The sequence below is a fragment of the Grammomys surdaster genome, unplaced genomic scaffold (assembly GCF_004785775.1).
Source record: "Grammomys surdaster isolate TR1022 unplaced genomic scaffold, NIH_TR_1.0 203, whole genome shotgun sequence".
NCBI lineage: Eukaryota > Metazoa > Chordata > Mammalia > Rodentia > Muridae > Grammomys > Grammomys surdaster.
This window is the reverse complement of record NW_021604648.1, coordinates 10,396,112-10,412,235: the sequence shown is the minus strand read 5'-3', so window position 1 is coordinate 10,412,235 and position 16,124 is coordinate 10,396,112.

Sequence of the window (16,124 nt, the reverse complement as noted above, 5' to 3'; positions counted from 1 at the left end):
TCTCTCTCTGTCTCTCTCTGTCTCTCTTTCTCTCTCTGTTTTCTTCCCTCCGCCCCTCTGTCTCCCCCTCTCTCTCAGACTGATAGAAAAATATGAAGTTGGGTGAGCAGGGAGAGAAAATCTGAGAGGACTGGGCATGTGGGAACAAGATCAAAGCCCACTCCATGAGGTGGAACTCATACCTGACATTATCAATGGGGCAAAGAACCAGTTACTACATAGGTCACAGCCTAGGAAAACATAGTATTATTATTCTGTTAAAGGAACATAGTAATAAAATGACTCCCAGTGGCAGTATTATACCCATGGATCAGTGCATTCTTCAACTCATATTAAAGAAGCTTCTCGTAGTAGATACTAATTAATGCAGAGATCCACAACTGGACAGTATCCAGAGACTGAGAATCTTTCTCAGGTCTACATAGTGTGTCTTCATCAACTCCTTCCTATCAAGGCTCAGGGATCTATGTGGAACAGGAGGTAGAATGGAAGACTCCAAGGAAGTTATCTTCCAGATACAACAAGACTGATGCACGTATGAATTCACAGAGATGGTATTAGTACTCATAAGAATTTTATACAGGTTCAAGCCAGACATGGTCCCACCCCTAACTAAGAAGATATCTGCAACTGATACTCACTGGCAAAGGGAAAATCAGTTTTCTCTAATGTAATCTCACTGGGTATATAAATTATATTACAAGTCAGGCCTAGACTAGTTGGCCACTGTGATATATGCTCATTGGTGTTTTTATGAACTTTGTGTTTTATATTCCTTTTCAAAAAATCTTGTTGGTCTTGCTTATTTGTTTTGATTTTCACTTTTGTGTTTTCTGTTTTGTTTTTGTTTCTTGTTTTTGTTTGCTTTAAAAGAGAGAGAGATGAAGAACACAAAGTTAGATGAGTAAAATGGCTAAGAGGATCTGGGAGGAATCAGAAGAGGGGGAAAGCATGACCAAAATATATCTTATGAAAGGAATTTTAATTAAAAATAAAAACTATGAAAATTGAGGAGGAAATCAAAATATATCACCTAAAATCATGTTTATGGGAAAAATTTGTCAGGGGCCTCCAGTATAGTGAGATATGAGTCTTTTAAAACATATTTATTTTTTGATTTATGTGTATGTATGCTTGCATGAGTTTATGTGAACCACATGCATGCAGGAACTCATGGAAGCCAGAATGTGTTTGATCCCCTGGAACTGGAGTTACAGGTAGTTGTGTCACATGGTGTGGGTGTTGGGAAGTCAACATAGGTAATTTGGAAGATCAGTAGGAATTTCAAACCACTGAGCCATCTCTGCAGCCCTGAGATGACAGCCTTAAATGTTCATAGGGAAGATTAGATTGAACTAGGCAATGGAGGCTGAGTTCCTTATAACCTGGCGACCCTACTGGTTTCTACACAAAAAAATAAAAATAAACAGTTATGAAGAGTATTGGCTAGGTTATAAAGGGTGGGCTCAGTCATGACAGAGGATGGGCTAGGTCATGCCAGGGCACTAGTATAGATAAAATCTAGCTAATAATAATATTTGTTGTCTACTAAATGTAAACCAAGTCTTGAATGAAGCCTTTTACAAGTCTAAAGCCATTTAGTGCTATGAACAACTGTGCCAACTTGGCTCTCATACTACTTTCAAGTTGTAGGTGAGGAAAGCTGCTCAGAAGATTAAGTAAACATCCACATTTATGCACCTAAGCTGGTAGGCTAGTGCCGAGGAAGTTGTTCAGGAGTCATGGTCTCGGTCCTCAAACGCTCCACTGGACTACATGTTTATATTTTAAGCTTCTTATTTTCTTTACTTGCAAACTGTTGACAGTTGTGTTAGGTGCTAATCCCTGGAGAAGACTTTGTTACTCTGACTGTTTTTCATCTTGGACAGGGATTGCTGCATGACACCTGAGTTTTCTCCTTAGCATACATTATACATCTTGTGAGAGGCATCTCATTCTAGGGAGAAGGGTGTTTGTGGAAGTTTCCTTTTATGGAGCTGATGTGTCTGTCTTGCTTTTCTGCTGTGCTATCTGGAGAGCAGATAATTCGATAAATCTTTTCCCCTCAAGATAGCTCTTCAGATGCAGACTTTCAAGCTATTCGCTGGTCTTCTCCTCATTGGAAGTATTAGATCTTTAAATTGTTTCCCATATGATACAGTCTCTAAGTAATTAATCGTTCTAGCTTGTTTTTCAAGAAAATATATACAGGTTAGTAAGTTTCTTCTAGTTAGGACATGGGCAGACCACTATAACGTGACATACTTTTATCTTAAAATTGGATGCCATTGCATCAAATTCTGTTTTTGCTTAGATTGTAGTATTCATGGGTATGCAAAGTTTCCCTAGATTCTGATATCTGGGTGCTTTCCTTTAGATTTTCGATGTGCATTCTCTAGGCTTCATGGAAACTGTAAAGTAAGTTCACAATTACCCTAAGACTATTCCTTCATATGTAAGATGAAATTATGTCTAACTTGGAACTGACTCATGGAGCTTTAGTCTATAAAATTCCAAAGTCTCTTTTGAGTAATTTCTTAAGTGTAATCCCCCTATAAAATCAAAATCAAAAAGCAGATCACATATTTCCAATACACAATGGCACAAAAATATACTTGTCTTAGTTTGCATTTTATTGCTGTAAAGAGACACCATAATCAGAGCAATGCTTATAAAGGAAAATATTTAACTGGGGCTGGCTTGTAGTTTGGCGATTTAGTGCATTATCATCATAGTGGAAAACACGGCAACATGCAGGAAGATATGGTACTGGAGAAGGAACCAAGAGTTCTATATCTTGATCTATAGACAATAGGGAAAGACTGTTACACTAGGTTTAGCTTGAGCATATAAGACTTCAAAGCCCACCTCCACAGTGACACACCTCCTCTAACAAGGCCACACCTCCTAATAGTGCCACGTCCTATGGACTAAACATTCATGCACATGCGTCTTTGGGGACCATTCCTAGTTAACCACCACATCTACCCTTTCAGGAAATTTCAAGTACACAATAGAATGTCACTAATTATAGCCATTAAGTGGATATTAGATCTCAAGAACTTTACTGTTCAACCAAATCTCTCCCATTTTACTTACCTTATCCAGTGATAATTACGTTTTACCCTTTGTTAACTATGAGTGTTCAGTTATTATTTTTCTTTAAGATTGTACACATCAGTGACATATGCAATACTGATCTGTGTCTGGCTTATTTCATTTAGACTGATGTTATCCAGGTTTGACCATGTTTTTGTGAATAGCAGAAATCCCTTTCTTATAGATAGAATAGTAGTCCATTATAAAATATGTCTTCCATATGTTCTTTCTTACTTTCTTTGGGGCCAGAGTAAGTTTTCAACTATTGACCACTCTGAATAATAATGAACCACCATATACAAGTGCAGTTTTGTCTTTGAGAAACTGATTTTAATACCTTTGGAGACGTACCCGACTGCATAGTGGCTGCATTTTAAAATGAGGGGTGGGAATCTTCATATTATTATCCACAATGTTGAAATATTTATGTTAGCATCAACAGTACAAGGCTTACTCAAACCAACACTGGCAGGTATCATCTTATCAATTTGATAACACCAGTCTGAAACATATGAAGTGATATCACATTGTGTTTTGGACTCCATTTTCCTCAAGATTAGGGATAGTGAATGTTTCCTTGTATCTGTTGGTCATTTGTATGCTGTCTATACTATGCTATAATATATATATATATATATATATATATATATATATATATATATATAATTTTTAATTAGGTTAGTTGTGTGACTTTGCTGTCAGTAACTGACTGTGTTACTGACATAGTAGCCTCATGAGATTATAGTGGAGCAAAACAATTCCTGTGCCCTAGTTGATATGGTTGTTGTAACATCACAGCATAATGCATTATTCATGCTATTCTGGTGATGCTGGTGTAAGCAAGATTCCTACACCTCTAGTCATAAAAGTGTATAATTATGTATAATACTTAATACTTGGCCATGATAAATGACCATGTTTCTTATTTATATCTTTGCTACACTATAACTTTTTGTCACTATTTGAGAATATATTTTTCCCCTAATAATAAAAATGTTTACCATAGACCAGTATGTTGCATAATACTGTCAGCAGTCACATATATCTTGGGTTTACTGCCTCTCCAGATAGCATTATTCTCTGCATTTGATGGAATTGCGTATTGCTTTTGTTATTGTAGTTTAAGTACAACATCTATTGCTAATATTACCAGTAGGAGGCCATGACCATGGTCTGTAAGCACAACTTTAAGTGATTAAGAACAATGAAGGTAGAACATCAATCACGGTCTGTTAGTTATTTTTCTTGTTGCTGTGAAAGAAACAGCATAAGAGAAAAAAAGTATTTCTTCTTTTGTCTCATAGTTCATGGGGCACAGTCTTTCACATCAGAGGAACTCTAGCCTTTGGAGCTGTTTAGTCCTTGGCGATAGGAGCTTGCTGTACTTGCTCATGTCACTGTGTACATAGGAAGCATTGAGCAGGACTAGAGCTATAACCCTCAAATGCCTCCTCTGTGGTCTGTGATTGCCAGATAAGCCCTGTCTAAACGTTCTACAACCTTTCAAAACACTTCCACTGGCTGGTGACCAAAGTGTTCAAACATATCAGCCTAAGGAGAGCATTTCACGTACAAACTATAGTAGATGGTTATTGCTGTCTAGCGAGGCATTATGGTGCTTTGGATGAGAATGTCTCAGCAAGCTCCCATATTTGAGCACTTAGTCCCCAGTTGGTGATGTGTTTTGGGGGAGGTTTAGAAGGTGTAGCCTTGTTGGAGGAAGTCTGTCACTGGAGGCTGATTCTGAGCATTCAGACTCAGGCCATTTCCAGTTTGCTCTCTCTGCTTTGTGCTTATGACTCAAGATGTGACTCACAGCTTTTTGTTTCTGCCACCACGCCTGGTACCTGATGTCATGCTTTCCTTCCATGATGGAATCTGCCTGTCTGAAACCATAAGACAAAAGACACTTCTCTATAAGCTGCCTTGGTCATGGTGTTTTATCACAGCAACAGAAATGTAATTAATACAGGCAGAAGCATCCCAATTAGCCTTACTCTCTTAAAGGATAAGAACAAAATGGTAGATGCTGTTAGATGTCTATCCTCAGACAACTGGATTGATGAAATTAAAGAAGGAACTATACCATATAGGGAGAAACTATGATGTTCTGCCTTGAAGATCAGACAGAGAAGTACATCTCCTTCTGAACCACAATAAGCATGGCTAAAGCAAAATGTTTGAGCATGGTGAAAACAAACCCGGTCTTCACTATGATCTTGAATTTCCTGCTGTCTCTGGATATTTTCAATGAGTGGGTTATCATTTTGTATATAATATGAAGTGAGTGGTACGTATGTGAGTGTGGAGACAGCTGAAGAATGTTTTAAAACTATACAAGCTGGTTATATAATAAAAACTGCCTGCCAGAGCAAATCTTCATTATGAATGTAGTGTACTTATTCTGAACAATGATGTCTAAACAGACTTTCATCCATAAGGAGGCGAATTCAATGCCAGGTTTAATGTATTTTAAAGACAGGATAACAATCTTGCTTGAGGGTACTGTTGCAGACCACAAATTCAATTCGACTTGTTTGTGTTGTGGCATAATGAGAATCCCAAAGCCTTCAAGCATTTCAACACTAAATAGCCAGGTGTCCAGGAAGCTATTTCATCTATGTGTAAGTACGCACTAGGGGATTTGCACAGTGATGAGATTATGTAACTGTCCAATTTTTAGAATGTATCCCAATTATTAGGTGATACATGATTATTTGGATGTGTTGTTTGGTTTTGCTATTGGGTTATATAAGGTCCTTATATATTTTGGAGATTAACCCCTCATTGTAAATGCAGTTTGCAAACATTTTCTTTTGTTCCACAAGGTTGACTGTTCATTTTGTTGTATTGTTTGCTTTGCATGAAAATTTAAACTTAGACTGTTTTTTCTTAGACTTTTTTCTTTTCTTGTCAAATCTAAATAAACCATTGCCAACTTAAATGTTAAGAAGCCTCTTCCTGTATGTTTTTACTTGGGTATTTTATAATTTTAGATTTTATATTTAAATGTGAAGTCTATTTTGAATTGCCTTTTTATGTGATGTAAGACAAAAGTAATGTCAAGTTTTTGTAGATATTTAATTATTTGATTGAAGAGCAGGAGATACGTGTGTGTGTGCATGTGCACGTGTGTGTGTGTGTATGTGTGTTTGCATGTTTATTAGAAATCAGTACACAGAATCCTTTTGATGGTAATCCCTGATTCAGTTAATATAAATATGGCTTAATTCCTTCCTGACTAGTTTTTAAAGCTTTGATGTTGTTCCTAAAGTTACTGACCTGAAATTGCTTTTTCCATCATGTCTATTTGTATAAATTTGAGATTTTTGAGTCCATATCACCTCTTAAGGTTATTTTTTATTTATTATTTGTTATTATTTTTATTAATTATTATTGTTGTTGTTTAATTTCTTGGTGCCTGGAAAAATGGCTCAGTGGGTAGTGGCATCTGCTACTAAGCCTGATGAACTGAATTTGATTCCTAGGACCTACATGGTGGAAGGAGAGAACCAACTCTCATAAGTTGTCCTCTGACCTCCACATGCATGCTGCAGCATGAACACTCCCTCCCTGAATAAGTAATTTCTCTTACTTATAATCCTTTTCAATAACATCATTTTCCAGTTTTTTTCATAAATAGTAACAGTAGACCCTCAATAACTGGGACATCTCTCTCCTGCTCTTGGATATTTTTATGCCTGTACCTTGATCTTTTGTATTCAGACTGTGATTTTTATCACTTTCTCTCCTGATTCCAGTCTTCAGACTTGGGCTGAATACTTTTGATGGTAATCCATTGGTGTTCCAGTTGACAGATAGAGGACTGTGGATCTGCTTGACCTCCACAACTGCATGAGCCAGTACCTATAATAAATCCTTCCCCTCTCTCGTTTTCTATTAGTTCTATTTCCTGATGGACAAGGTTTACCGCAAGAATTAAATGTTCTATCTCAATAACCTCTACTTTAATCCCCACTGGTGCTTGGTACATGTTTTTATACTTTCACATCCCACTTCCTTCTAATTCTCTGGTTTTCTTTCTGCTTCATGAACACAGCACATATTCCGACTCCAGCTTGTTTATCTTTCCTTGAGGACTTTTACTTGTTCTCACACTTTTCCTTCAGGTAGTTTTTGACTTGATCTCTATTTTCTTCTTTTAAAGATTTATTTTATTTATATGAATACACTGAAGCTGTCCTCAGACACATCAGAAGATGGCATCAGGTCCCATGAAAGATGGTTGTGAGCCACCATGTGGTTGCAGGGAAAGGAACTCAGGACCTCTAGAAGAGTAGTCAGTGCTCTTAACTACTGAGCCAACTCTCCAGCCCTCCAATTTTATGTAAAGTTATTATATGTGTTAGTTTCCTGAGAGGTATTTTCTGAACACCTTATAAAATGGACAGTCTATGTGATACTGTCTTATATATCATTTACATACTACTTAACTCACAAATGGAACATAAGGGTTTAGGAGGACAGGAATAGAGTCCCTTATGTTCATACCTCAATTATTTTTCTTAGAAAAGTATGTGATATTTAGTAAATGCCGAGTGAATATATGTTAAAATGAATAGCTGGAGTTGCCTTTGCTGACATAGTTTTTTAGCTTACTACCCTTCTAAGGATGTCTAGCCTCTTTTAGTGTCTTCATTGAAACATAATTTATCATCAGAAAAATGTATGAACATGGACACTGGCATGTTTAGGTAGAAAGACTGAACACTGGGGCTCATTCCTCATTCTATAATAATCTTTCCTCTGTGGCTTTTCTGCTTCTCACTTATAGTACTTTCAAAAGGAAACACATGTTCCTGCCATTTCACTTCTAACAGATATTGCCTTGGCTTGGTTGGAGTCCCTGGGCTGTTAGAAATGCCCTACAGGTCCCCTCTCCCATGGTGAAAGCTCTTGTCCAGTGATTCAGTAGGCATAGAATTGTTTTAGCTCTTTGGCCTCTTTATAGGGTTAGTTGATAATTATGACATACACTTTCCAATGCTAAATTTTGTTCCCTTAGCTTTTTAGAAGGTGGATACTTGGAAGGCTAAGTCAAATGTTCTTACTCATGTGTCCTTTTCCCCAATAATGTACTTCCTAGCAAAACACTTTCACATGAATCAAGACCCATAGGGTTTGTTTCTGAAAAATTTCATCTAAGACTACAAGAGAAGATGTCTTCTTGATTTGCCACTGGTCTATATTGTAGCCAGGTAGCATGTTCCCTGAGCTCCTCCTCATCCCCAACTATTCACATATGTGTAGCAACTGCCTAGGACACAGAGATAGCTGGAAAACTTCATGTCTGGGTAATTTTCTCTGTAGATAGGTTTGAAGTTCCCTGTCTATAAATTTATAGAGCAAAAGAAGAGGAGTGTGTGATTTATTGCTTCTCTTATTCATTAGTGCTTCAATCTATTCTACTAATCGACCCCATTTTTCTGTATTACTCCTCTTTCACACCAGTCCAAAAGTCACTGGCATTTCTCATTGTTCTGTTCACCTCACCCAGGCTATTTCCTGTCATACCACATTCCTTATTAGTTAAGATCATTAGCTGTCAGCTCTCCAATTATGGTGCAGCACAATTACAAGCATGTTAAACAATTATTTGTTGTGCATGTCACCTTTAGTTGGCTGTGACGTGCTTATAGGCAAAAACCATGTCTTATTGATCTTTGCTTTCCCGCATGGGTCAATATAGCACTGTGTTTACATTACTCATATGATGAACTGTTTTAAAGAATAAAGTATAGTGGTCAGCTTAATATGAGAAGGGATGGATTTTGGTAAAGATCTTTTCTATTCTTCTGACACTCATTGCCGAAAAGAACAGTTATTTTTCTCTGAGTTTGATGATTCATAATTTGCCTTTCTTAATTGCTTGCTGAAAAGAAGGATTAAGTTAATCTGCTTATACCATTGCACTTGGATATTTACTAAGATTCATTTACTTAAGTGTAGAGGATTCTTTTGGTTCATCTAATGTCAAGTGTTACCTATCATTGAATTACCTAGAGCATGTACACTTATTCACTGAAGAGATTCTAGACTGAACTTTGTTCACTAGGATTCCAGATAGAAGCCGACTTAGCAAGATCTTCTTAGTCATTAATGTGATAACATCTTTGCACAGCCTGAGAGAGATCAAAGAGTCACATACATCTCCCAAATAATTACATAAAAGTGGATTTTATGAGATTAAATATTTTTTCTTTATTAATAAATTTTATTCTTTCATGCATGTACATTATACAGTTGGGCTACCCTCCCTTAGCTCTCTCCCATTTTCCTCTCTCCTTCCAGGTTCTGCTCTCTTCTCTATAACTTTCTTGTATCTATTTACCAGTTTTGGTTTTGTTTAGCTTTCAACAGAGATTAGTCAGGGCTGCTTGTGTGATTTGGAGTTTGGACCTATCAGTGACTGGTAGATAGAAAGAGAGGCTGCTAAAGATCATCTTATACACAGGAGAAAAAAAACACAGCCACTATAAACTCACAGTAACTGGGCATACTGGTACTGGGTCCACAAAAGTTATACCCTCATAAAGTCACCTCTTCAAGGGGAAGGGATACGCATGGTTGTAGACATATTGCTGTTGTGTTAGTGGCAGATTCTGGAAGAGGGAGAAGCATCGTAATTTTCCTATCTCCAGGTCCTCCATACTTTGTATGATATTTTCTGCACTGTTCTCTAAGCCTTAAGGAGGTAGTACAAATGCCTTATCTAGGGCTGAGACCTATAGTGTACTTTACTATCAACCTGTTGTGCAGGCATGAATCTTCGCAGATCTTATGATTTGTAAATTCTCTTACGAACAAGTGACAAATTAGTATAAATTTTAGATGAAGTATGCAATAGTGAGTTCTGAAAAAATCTTGGGCAAAATCAAGGACAAAAATCATTGTCTGTGAACAAATTTTAAAACCAAGTAGATCAAAGAGAATTGTTAGTGCTCTATGGTTAACTCATGAAGATCTGAGCTGATTGTAGTGGCCCAGTACTTACAAGTAAAGTAAGATAACTCTCCCTTTTAAATTATATATATCTAGTTATATATGTGTATTGTCAAACAAAAAGATGTTACTAAACATGTTACTAACATTTTACTAAACATGGCAGTATGTTGTCTGAAAGCCTGTTCTGGCTAAGAGTTTACAATCTGGTTGACAAAACACAATAGATATTCTTGGTGAATTAGTAAATGTCATAAGACTGTACAGAATATGTTAAGATGTATTATCTTTTGCTTACAGCTTTTGCTTTGAACAGGTAACAGTTCCTTTCATTGTATCGGTTCTGTATCACATTATTTCTGATTTAAAATATTGGAGTAATGCCTAGTAATTAATTATTTATTGTCTCATGGAATAAATAAACAAATCGCCCAAAATGAAAACAATAGAGAAATTAGAGGAGATCTGGAGTGGTCAGTGAATTACGCTCAGAAGAGGTATTATTCAGTCAAGTCCACATGGGAAACCCACAAAAAGCAAATGCCAACAGTGGAGGGTGTTGCTTTCTCTAGTTCCAGGGAAGTTGCAGATAGTGAAGTCATATTTGTTCTGTTTTCAGAAATTTGTCCAAATATCACTGAAAATTATTTATTAATAAATTCAGGTGATCTGAAAACATTATGTGCCAGATGCTAAATTCATACAGCTCTGATATGTTTGTTAAAGCTCCATGTTACTGGTAACCTTTTCAGCTGAATGTTAAAAAGTGACAATTTTCTTTACCTTTGCCCAGATAGTTTCTTAATTTATCATGATGACTCCTGTTTTTAATTATTTAACACTTCAGTCATTTGTGGCCAATATATCTTTTATCTAGTAGTCCTTATTTACTATAAATGTTCCTTTTATACTACATAGAATTTAGAGTTAGTTATTGTTTTTTTCTTAATGATAGCCATTATGAATGGTGTAATCTACCATTCATTGATGGCTAAGGATCGTAAACATTTTTATACAATTTTAATATATCTATTTAACTTTATATATTTTTTATTTCAAACAGCTCTTAATTATCTTACAAATTTATTGAAGGTATGATTTGGGTTTAAAATGGAATATATTGAGTAATTTATAGACTTTAGATATTAGATATGAATCCACCATCAGATTTATAGTTAGCCAAGATTTTCATCAATTCTGTAGGTTGAATCTTCACCCTGTTGTTATGTAAGAGCTTTTAATTTTCATAGAATTCTATCTTAGTTATTGTTGATGGGAAGAGATACCATGAACAAGAAAACTCTCATAAAAAAAGGCTAATTGGAGGCTTGTTTACAGTTTCAGAGGGTTAGTTTATTATCATGATGGTGAGAAATCATTATCAGTCAAGGTGCTGAAGAAGTATCTGAGAGCTTTATGTCTTGATCTATAGGTAGCACCCAAAGAAGAGATGAAAGGGGAAGAGAATAGAAGAGAAGAGACAGAGAGAGACACACACAGAGATAGATAGGTAGATAGAGAGACAGAGACAGATAGAGACAGAGACAGAGGCATAGAGAAACAGAGAGGCAGAGAGAGACAAAGAGTACACTGGGCTTGGCATGAGCTTTTGAAACTGCAAAGCCTTCTCCTAGTGACACACCTCCTCCATTAAGCCACACCTTCTTTCCAAGAAGGCAACACCTAACCCTTCTCAAACAGTTCACTAACTGGGAACCAAACATTTAAATATATGAGATGATTGGGGGCATCCCCATCAAACTATCTCAAATCCTAACTCTCAAATTACTATTTATTCCCTGAGACAGTTTCAATTTTGGGTTAGCCTCACTTGTTCATATGTCTTGAAGTGCTTTCCATGTGCTTTTCCTCTCAACATTTATTTTCAAAGTTGTTGGTCTTTCATTAGGATCCTTGATACATTTTATTCACTTTTGTATACTTTGGTAGTCAGGGATGGAGTTTCATTCTACATGTAGATATCTAATATTCTCAGTATTATTTATTGAAAAGTGTGACTTTTTCCCAATGTAAGTATTTGACACCATTGTCAAAAATTAGCTGGCTGTTGGTATAGAATTATGTCCTCTATTTTGTTTATTATAGTATCTTTACTGATAGATACCATTATTGGTCAAATATGTACATGGAGGAAATTAAATGTATGTTAGTTAGATCGTTGTGTGGGTAAAATGTAGTTCAAGCTTGTTTTGAAAAAACAAAAACTAAACAATAACAAAAAATAAAAACCAATCAAAAAATTATGCCATTTATGGGTTGAACACTACTTATTTTCTGTATTTTGAGCACCTATGAATCCCTCTATTAACCATCTTTTATTGTACAAAGATACTTTTCTGATAAGTACTATCTATGGTGTTTAGAGACAAGTATTTAGAAGGCCAATTGATACTTCGTCAATGTAGCAAAATAATAAGTTCACACCTAGGGTTTCTTGTTCCTGGTCATATCATATTCCTTTTCTCAGCTCTCAGAAAACATCATGGAAGAGGACATAGACAGATTGCAAGATTCAAAAGATTGCAAGATTCATAGTTAACAGAGTTCTGAGGTGAAACGGTATTTTCTAGACAGAACAACTTGTATTCATGAAGCCACAGCACCTATGGTTGACTACACAAGCCTTAAATAAGATCAACCCAATCAGCACTGTAGCACAGATGGTGGAGAGATACAGATGATCCCATCAATTAGAACCAGAGGACTATGAAACATAGTAAGAATAGGTCTTGAAACTGGGAAGTCGATGTTGGGAATCTAAAAGGAACCAGGGGACTGTGGTGGGTGGATATAATAAATACATAGTTTTGAGTTGGAGGGGAATTTTTGATATACATATCACTCCAATCCCATCACAAGAGGCTCACTCTTGGTCAGTCTATAAAGAGGATCAGATTGTTCTGGTAAGGCTAACCAACCCAAGGCCATTGAGAAACAACAAGGATGGAACCAGAGTGGACAGTAAATAGAATTTCTACAAGAATCACACAGATAGGGAGCCTAATAGCCAGTCTATCTGGAATTTAGTTACAGGTTGTTATGGAAAGGCTTCAGAAAAAAACAGAACCTGAAAGAATGTATTTTAACCACTAAATACACCTTATTAGAAATTCTAAGAGAGTGAAAAATATACTGATAAATAATGTAAAAAATACCCTAAATTTCAAAATAATACATGAGTATGAAATCTAAGTTTGACTGACTTTGGAAACTAAAACTTTCTAAATAAATTGCTTTTTCCTAACTCTCCCTTGACTATATTGTAGAAGTACACTGTTGTAGTAACTAGAGTATTGAGTAAGATAAAAACTTTACTGGACCACACACACACACACACACACACACACACACACACACTGCATAAAGGTATGAAAAACCCGTATGTCATAAGAATTTTGTGATCAAGACGGACCACATGTTGCAACAGTGATACTAAAAGATCATTTTAATGTTGATATGCCATTTTGTTTTTCATGACTACATTCTGTGGTGTTTGCACACAACCATAACATCATCTAACAATACTTTTCTGCAAACATGTTAGTACAGTAAAGTGCTGCATGAGTGTGCCAAGAGATGGTGTCCATGTGGGACACACCAGAGTGAGCAAAACAGATACACGTTCTGCCACTACAGGATTGTACAAGCACACTTCTAACTACAAGAAAGTAAATGTTTGAGGTCATTGATTGCTCAATGGACTGTGACATGCTCAAGGAACACATTGCTTCTGGTGAAATTCCCATGCTTATTTGTCATGAATAAACAGTCTGCACTTCTCTTGTTCTGAATGGCTAACTGTAATAGGTCTGTGTCTGACAGCCAAATTTGACCTGTGTCTCAAAATAGCTGTAAAAATATTTCTTTCCACTCTGGAGCTTACATTTTCATTTTGAATTTTCATTTATCAGTATCAAATGTGATTGCCTTTTCCCATTATTATGTAAAAGGAACGATTCTGTTATTTTTTCAGTTTAAAGCAAACAGACTACAAAATATCATGCTGTGTCAAAGGCAAAAAAAAAAATGCCTCTGAAGAGGAAAAATATTCAGCAGGAGCACTGTATAAACAAGAATGAAAAAGAATATGAAATTACTGTGAGCTACATCTGATAAAGACAAAGAAGGCTCTACAGCAGGATATCCCACAGAGCACTAAATGGGAAGTCTGTGGCCATACCACCTCTTTTTCTTATAACCTTTCTGCAATATGAAATCAGCTTTGGTTTGATTAAAGAGATGACTCTAGCAGATTGCAGTGAGCTTCCTATCATTTTTTTCTCTCAAGTTTCTGGTTTTAAAGACACAAAGTTATTACCTTCTGATGGGTGTTTGGTGATCTGTGCAAGATGGGTCACAGCCTAGCTTATTTTACAGACAGCTCAGTAAAAAGCTGACAAGTGGTAGGAGAGGATGCTCTAGTTAGCTTATTAATATTTTGTTTTAAAAGAAATTCATGGATGACTGGACAGAGAGATTAAACTCTGATGAATAGCAAACTGGCCAGGCTAAAAAGGAATAAGAGGAAATTGCTTTCCTGTCACTCTCTTAGCTGAGCTTTGGGATGGTTGATACTTGGCCATACAAAGATTTTTCTAAATATTTCATCTAAAAGGGAAAAAAGTGGGGGCAGAGTAGGAAGTGGGTAAAGGTGCCTCCTGTTAAACTTGAGGACCTGAGTTCCATCTCTTTGTATTGTACGGAAAAAAGAGAGAGCTGATCCTTTAAATTGTCCCCTGTCCTTCACATGCACGCCTTGACTTGGACATTCACATACACAAATGGAACTGCGCACACTTACCCAGCACTCATGAGGATGAGCCAATGAGACAGGATCATGCATTGAGGGCAACCTGACCTACTTAGTGAGATCACATTTCAACCAACCACAGACTTGGTACTTTTAAACCACTTTAAGTGAAAGTATAACTTTTCTTCACTCTTAACTTTGAAACCCTTACCAGCAAAATCCAGCAGGAAACCATTTTCTACCAGAGGATCAGCGATGTGGTTCTGAGAGGCCAGTGTAGTTTCAAGTTAAGTAGACCCGTCCTTGCTTAACTGTGGAGCACAAGCTATTATGTGATTAAACCTTGGGAGGAATATTACTATGTATTCCTTAATATACTAAATTTACAGGGATTATATTTGACTATCTTTTGAAAATGAGGTGTTTTGTGGAAATCTTTATAAAATACTGAGAATATTAGGCAAAAATCTGAAAACCCTTAGCTCAGACATTTAAAGATATTTCAGAATATCTTTAAATAACAGAGAGGCAATCTTTCACACACTGAATCATAATTCCACATGCAGCAAGGGACAGGTCTTCATGTCTAGAAACATTTCTTGCACATCATAGAAATTTAATAAATGTTTCATTTTCATTTAATCAATGCATAGTGACCTTGTGTGTAAGGCACTGATATTTGGTACATAGTACATGTATTCCACCAGAACTTCATTTATAATTTACAATGAACAACAGTAAAGAAGTTACTTACTCAATATCTGTCATAGATAGGATACTATCAAGATCTGCCAAAAATGTGCACATAAGTAAGCAGTACAATGTAAAAGAGGATTAGACAAAAAATTAAAAACAAACTAGCCAAAAAATTAAAACCAAACCAAGACAAAATAAAGAAACAAAAAAAAAATCCCCACAAAAACCTAAGATCAGTCAGATGGGCAAAGAAGTCTGTCAATGTTTTTATCATTTGTGAAAAGAATGCAAAAATCAATTATTTTTCAGTTTTGTAGTAGCTGTTCATTGTTTGATTTTGAGCCTAGATCTTTCTGTGAAGTTCATTCTGGCTTCAGATGTCTAGCTTTTTCAGTACTGGGATTATAGGGGCATGTGTAAAATATAGAAGAAAATGTCTCAAAAGCTTTTAAGAAATGAATATTCATAAGCACAGATCTCTCTGTATGTGTGTGTGTGTGTGTGTGAGAGAGAGAGAGAGAGAGAGAGAGAGAGAGAGAGAGAGAGAGAGAGAGAGAGAAGAAGAAGAAGAAGGGAGAGGGAGAGGGAGAGGGAG